The sequence below is a fragment of the Alligator mississippiensis genome, chromosome 1, assembly GCF_030867095.1.
Source record: "Alligator mississippiensis isolate rAllMis1 chromosome 1, rAllMis1, whole genome shotgun sequence".
NCBI classification, from domain to species: Eukaryota; Metazoa; Chordata; order Crocodylia; family Alligatoridae; genus Alligator; species Alligator mississippiensis.
In genome coordinates, this window is record NC_081824.1 from 316062981 (window position 1) to 316070526 (window position 7546).

Sequence of the window (7546 nt, forward strand, 5' to 3'; positions counted from 1 at the left end):
CAGCATTGTGGGGTGAATTGTCAGGCCCTGCTGACTTGTATTCATCCACATTATTCTTAAGTCCTGTGCTATTCACTTATGATCTGCATTCCTTTGCCTTTATGTTGATTTTTACAGTCAGCTGAACATTATTTTCTGCCTTGAAGATGGAAGTAAAGTAGTGTTGAGTAGCTTTTATTTTTGTCTTCTGTGAATAGATCACCACCTTTACTGAGCGGATGACTCATAGTTTCTGTGGGCTGTTGTTGTCTAACATATTTGTAAAACTTCCTCCCTGTCTTTTAACCTCTTTTGGGTGGGGGCAAATTTTTTTTTGCTTGTTTTCCTTATTTTCCCCCCATATGTTTGTTCTGTTCTTCTTGTATACTTCCTTATTACCACATCCTTCCTTCCTTTGCCTCCATGTATCTCGATTTTGTTTCAGATCACTAAGAAGTGCCTTATGCAGCCACATCAGCCTCTTACAGTTCTTATCTTTCCTCCAGTATTCGAATTTCCAGTGTGTTCTCTTTGGACCCCTTTTTCCTTCTGTCTATTCTACTTCACTTGCTATTTGGGGTTGATTTGAAGTCTGCCTTTCTGAAGTCCTGGTGCCTTTGATTTGCAGTTCTCCTGCTTTCCTCACCTTGGAATCATGTGTTTTATCAAAACAATCACTTCATCCTAACAGCTTCTGAGAGAGAGTAACTTAAAACACCAAAATAATGTGTATATGAGTGACAAGCTGCTTAAAATACAATAGTGGGTCTCAAGAAAACTAGTGGCTTGATGAAATGATCCATAGTCAACAGATAGGCGCCTACATTAAACATTTAGCTTTACTTGTAGTTGGGGGAGAATTGCTGTGACAAGGCAAGAGGTGAGGCCTGCCTGAACTGTGCTGTGGTCATTCTGCAGATTTTGATGTTTCTGTAAGACTTGGGGTCCAGTCTCTTTTCTACCATAGGAGGAAGGGAAATAAATGCTTAGAAAGTGAGAGGGTTTTTAGAAAGAAATGCTTAGAATACAAAGGTGAGAGAGTTTTTCTCTTCTAGCAACTTATGGGTAATGCAGGGTCATAAAACTTGGGATACCTATTCTTTAAAGGCTGAAATATGTACAAGATGGTGATTGCAAGCAACATATGGTAGGGACAGTTCATACTGTCCCTAGAAATGTTTGGTGTCTTCTCCCCCACTCCAGCTGTTGGTTTGAGGTTTTATTTGCTTTTGTTTTAAATGAAATTCTGTCATAAACAAATATAGTTAACCTCTTAGTTCAGAGGCCAGGAAAAGTGCAAATAAGGAAAGCCTCATATTTTTGTCTTTTTTCTGTAAATATAGCAAGTGTCGAGCTTGCTTCCTGCTATATAGAAACAAAACCAGTATGGGTGTCATTTCCTGATGACATAGTTGTATGTAACCTGCACCTTCCCATGCAAGCTACGAATCAGAAGGGTAAACTTGGTTCAAGACATTGTTCACAATTTTGTTTTGGCCTCGTAAGCAAAAGATATTTTGTTACTTTACACTGCAGCAGATTTTCTTGAACTGTTTCAGAGTTGTGCCTCCTTAGAGAGAAATTTGGGGGTTTTTTGGTTTGTTTTTTGTTAACCTGGATGGCTTTTTCCTTTAAGAAAAATAATCATTGTTTACAAATTGTGTGACCTAACATTTTCTAATGAGAGCAACAATTGAGCCTGAAACAGCATATTTACTTTCACTTTTCAGTCCTTATACACTTTCTGCAGCCTGCTGTAGTTGTGCAATGGTCACATATAGGCTGGATGAGTCTCTAAGAGTCTGAATGAAATGCCCTGTTTGTGTAACACTCCCATGTCTCAAGTTCAGACAGGTAGATCTATTTCAATGGTCTCTAAAGACAATGAAGAAACCTATTGAGAAGTTATTGAAGAGTTCTGGTCTACTGTTGACTCTGGCAAAGTGCTTATTGTCTGTGTTTGTGCCAGTTTCCTGATGCATGTTTATTCCTTCACTCTTTGAAGGCAAAAAGGTATCAGTTGTTGGTGTCTCAAATAAATAGTTCTGTGCAGCTGCTTGCCCCATCAGCCAAGTTCAAAAGGGCCAATTCATAAACAGTTCCTCGCTGCCTGATTACTCAAGACCTCTTGTATAACACAACCTGGGCAAGGACATATCCCTGAGGCACTAAAAGATGTTGACTGTATGGTTGCTTTTACAAACAACCAATCCTGAGATCTCTAAACTCAGAAACTATTTATACCATGAAGCATTTTCTATAGACAAAATAAAGCAGGGGTGGGAGAGTTTTAGCTATTGGAAAGGCTAGTAAGTCACAGGTGTATCTGAAATTTTCCTTTGTTATTATCACTCCTCTTCTAGACCAGTTTCTTAAAGGTTGAATATATAAAAAAAAACAAAAAAACAAAGGTTATTTTTGGTTTTGGGTTGTTTTTTTTTTTGCATCTAGCCTATGCATCCTTTTCTGAATTGTAATATGGGGAGTGCTTTAGCCTGCCAGTGGGATTGGTTAAAGTATTTTGGGAATCTCAGACATAGGTGCTATAGAAGAGTAAAATACTCTATTATTAACTGAGGTCATAGTCTTAGCTCCTGATCTCTCATTAAAAAGGTACTGAGGCAGGAAGTTTAAGAAAAAAAGATATTAGGCCCCTATTCCAAGGGTATAATAAAATGTACATAATTCTTTCTTATAACAGTAGTCACCTCTTAATATTTCACACTTTGGAATATCTTTCATCTCTAAAAGCTTAAAGGTGCTTCAGGAGGGTTAGTAAATTCAGGGCTTCCCACAGTAATTAGGATTGTGGGATTTACCATTTGCTTATGGGCCTTTGCCTGTTGTTTTTACTTTGAAGAATTGGGGGCATGTAAAGGGTCCTATAAATAGTGACTGCAGCACAAAACGCAAGTGTTTTAGTTTCATTGCAATAACAGTGAGGGTGCATCTTAAAAACCAGCATACTGGTTGGCTTGAAAGACCATTAGACATACCTGAAGGAACTGAAAGCCAGGTTAATGAGGAGTGTGGGAGATTCAGATCTGGTCTTCCAAACGAAAGAGGGACTGGGTCTGCTTAAGGCTAAAGAACAAGAACTCTGCAGAAAGCTTTAAATTAAGCCTCCCCCATCTTTCTTCAGAGTTCTCCTCCTGTAGCCTTTCTCACGTCTGCTCCCCACTTTGGCAATTGCTTGCTGTTTTTATCATGAATCTAGTGGGGTGGAAGAGCAGTTCCAAAATTTGATTGCATAAGACTCGCTACTATTTGTGTATAAGTTTCTAGCCTTTGCTTTTGTAGAGGAAATACTGACTCAATGAATGCTAAAGCTTCAGAAGACCTTAAATTTTACTATTGCAAAAGAGTGATTTTTTTAATAGTAGCAGTGGCTCCTGTCCCTTCTTTCCCAGAGCAGTCATGGAGATTATCTGGAATATGTTCTCTAACTTGACTAGCCCATGGCGAGATTGGTCGTGGGGGACCTCCCCCCTGTCACTGATTGGTCACTGAAGGGGGGGGGCATGTGCCCCCCCCTCGACTAAGGTGGCACTAGTTGCCTATGGCCCAGTAAGCATTATTAGTGTAACCTCCCTATTCCTTCTACCAGGGGCAAATCCACAGAGGTTCACTGGTGTGGATATCCGTCCACTTTCAGTGGACCACACCAGAGGAGCAGCAGCCAGGAACTTTTCTTTGGGGACTTAAAACAAACAAACAAACAAAAAAACCAAAAAAAACCAATCCTGCACCCTGCCCTCCCCCTTCACCCTCTATACTTAGTGACACCTCCCTTCCCCTGCCATTCTCCCCACCCTGCTGTCACTGTCTTCAGCTGTCCAGGGGGTAGGGAGCTTTAGAGCAGGGGTTGGCAATGTGTTTTTGGACAGAGGGCAAAGAATATTTGCAGCCTCGATTTGTAAGATGGTGTGCTAGGGGTGAACGGCAGGGGAGCCATGAGAGGCCTCGTCTTGCTGTGGCACTGCAGCCCTGGCCCCTCCCCAAATTGCAAGTGTCAAGCAAAATACCTTCATGTGCCATGCTCTGGCACACATGCTGGGGGTTGCCTACTCCTGGTCTAAAGCCACACTGGTTGCTTTAGCCAGACTGTGTGGATCTGGGCTGAGCCAGCTACAGTTGTGACAGTGGGCAGGTTCCCTGTGGGCCTGGGAGCAGGAGTGGGGGAAGGGGACACTGCCACAGCTGCCATTGCTATCCCTAACCACGCCTGGCTCCATATATGGCTGGAGAAGGGCAGGAGTGGCTCTGGAGCTCCCCAGCCCCAGGTCAGGTGGGGACAGCACCAGTGGCAGGCAGAGGAGGGAGGGGAACATGCCACTAAGCAAGGAGCGGGTTGTGGGGGAAGGAAGATTTCTACCTGCTTGAGAGTTAAAGTTCCTGCTGCTGCTCCTGTGATGTGGTCTGCCTGCCAAGGTGGGTGGGGGTGTGTGTGTGTGGGGGGGGGGGTGCAGCCACCCCTGCAGCATAAGTTGCTGCTCCCACACCTTCCTAAATCCTGGAGCCACCCAGGTCTTCTACCCACTGCACCAGCCAGAATTGTTTGGCGATGGATTGGTTAGGGGCAGTGACCCAGGCAGTATCTCCTGTGCTTAGTCTTGGAGGGCTCATCGAGTGCTGTGGTTTGGAGTCTTCACATCCCATTCTAGTACTCTGACCAGAGAGATCCTGCATCATATTCCTCCCTGATCTCCCCCTTGCTCTCCATTCACCCAGGAAATACTAGCTTAGTGCTTGGTGTTGATGCCATAAGGGCCCACAGAATAGGAGGAGAGACTGGGTAAGGGGGCCTGTCCCTGCCCTGCGAGGCTCCCAGGCACCCAAAGGACCAAGGACCTATATGGGAAAGGCTTGTGCCCCCAGCCCTGTTAGCTAAAGCCCTACTATCCACCATTGTGTGTGGACTTGGGGCAAGAACCAGGAGAACACTGGTTCTGAAAGCATCATCACTGGAGTCCTTTGCTCCCAGTGATTTCTAAAGTTCAGTTTTCCAACTCTTAAAAGCTTAAAGAAAGCCATTTGGGGTAAACAGAACACCTCCTGGACTGTCCATGAGGAATTGGCTCTTTAGGGTTAAATATTGCTCTTATGAGCAAGAGACTTTATGAATTGGCAGAGGGGAGATCATAGATATGAGTGGGAACAAAAGAAAAACAAATAAAGTGGGAAATGAAAGAGGAAGGAATGCAGAGAGAACAGAACAGAAAAAACTTCAAGTTTAGTTATTTTCTTTTCTTATTTCTCCATTTTGTTGTATCTACATGATCAGGAGCTTTTACCACCTCTCCTCTTCTTCATCCTCTGCTCAGCAGCCCAGTTGCTAAGAGCCACAGACTTCCTTTTAAAGCTGTAGATTGTGCAATGCTGTCTCTCTTGCCTGAAAAAATAAAATCTAGCCTGAAATTTGGCACGTTTAAATATAATAGCAGATATAGGGGGAGGGGAAGTTTCCCCAGAATGTGCATGTAGAGTGGGAAGTGCAGCTGCTTATGCTAGCACTGTGCTCCCACGCTGCAGAGAGTACATCTTATAAAATAATAATAATAATAATAAAAAAAGAGTTAAAGCCTCTAAGGCAGTGGTAACTGGGGCCAGCCTTCCACCGAGATGTGCTATTATTGAGCAAGAGAAGGTTGGACAGGAAACAGTAAAAGAGCACAGTGTTTACATACATTCACCTTCTTCTAGTCCATTCCCTGTGCTTCTTGTGTTGCTCTCTGTTTACAAGGGATGGAGGTTGAGCCTGTTCATAGAGGGAAGATAAATCCTGCCCCCAACACAACAATCTATGGTAGATGCTGTGAAGGAAACTAAACCTAAATAAGTTTTCTCCCCTCCCTATGTGGGCTTTTGTTTTTCCAGGAAGGTGGCAGTCCTCTCCTTAGCATGTTTGTTATAAACATGAGAATTTAATCTAGTGGTAATCTATATTGAGCTAGAACTCAGTTGGATACTTCACATTGAAATTTCTATTGTACATAACAGAATTTGTACAATATAGCACTAATGTATTGTTTTATAGGAAAATTAACTTTTTTCCCCCCACTCTCCATTCCTTGGCACAACCTTTGTGTTGAGCTGTAATTTTTAAACAAAATTAGGTTCTTTCATAATGATTTTATCCCCAAGAAAAGCTGCTTTATTTTCCTTGAACTAGAATGGATGTCATATGCCATAATAAGATATCTTCATTTACACTACTGTGGACAAAGAAGAAAGAGCATTTAACTGGGCCTTGACTATATTATTACTATTATTATCATCATCATATTATGTTTTTATATTATGCTTATGTAATCCATTTCATTTATTCTTTTGGTAGCTTAATAATATTAAACAACTGGGTATGTTACTAATTGCTTAAGTAGACCCACTAATGTGTTTTACTAATGTGGCAGGCAAGCTTCTTTGGGTAAATCTGATATCTTTTATTAGACCAACTCGAATAGTTTTATTAGACCAACCCAAATAAAAGATATCAGATTTACCCAAAGAACCTTGTCTGCCTATGTCCTTAGACCAGCCTGGCTACAACCTATACCCTTTTCCTAATGTGATAACTGCAGCCTGGTGATTCTTTGGAGGAATACCATGTTTTCTGGAAAAGTACTTTCAGATGTTTTATATAGTGCATGTTTGGAGACTGCAACTGAACCTCATAACTTTTTTTGCCAGGCCAGAGCAGTGAGAAGGACTTCCTGTTGAATTAAAAAGTGTTATGACATTACTGTTTCCATTAAGGCTGTGCCAGTGAGTAAGACCTGTGACAGCCCCCTTTGGTAACAGGACAAGCAGGAACAAATAAAAGCTAATGTATTAAAACTTCTGGCTGGATTTTCATGCGTTTTTTTGCTTATTTGTTTGTTTTGGGTTTTTTTTTAGGTGCCTCACATTAATGGCACCTGAACAATGAAGACTCCTTTAAGAAAGTGCTGAAACACCTATTTTCTGAGAATCAGGCTACTTTTTACAGGCATCTCATCATAGGCACCCAAAATTGGAGGCTTCTAGACTTTTTTTTTTAAATTTAACTTGTATCCACGGCCAAATTAGTCAAAATTAATACCAAATCCAAGTGTCCAGAACCATAAGTGGCCCTCTACCCGCACTTGGGGCTTCAGATGTTTCGAAAACCTTTGGCAGGCATCCTACTTGCAGGTCCAAGCCCGGAGGCTTGGGGTTCAGATGACCCCGTATTTTGCTTGCCCTTAGCCATAAGGCCCTTGGAGCAAGCAAGGGATGAGACTCTTATTTCCATAAACTGGGCTTAAAGCCGTTGCACCTCAGCAAGTACTGAACCATGCCAGAAGAGCAGTTCCCCTGGGTGGCACTTCAGAAAAACTGCCTTCTTGGACACAGATGCATGGTATTTCCCCTGCCAGATTAAGAAGCTACTACACTTGTCCTGAGCCTTCAACAGAAAATGGCTAGATCAGTGATTTCTCAAGTAGGGTGCTTATAGCACACCTTGAGATCCTTTCAAGGGGACTCCAGGGTGCTACACAATGAGAGCATTGTTAGGTGTACAAATATGATTCACAAGATAAACCCA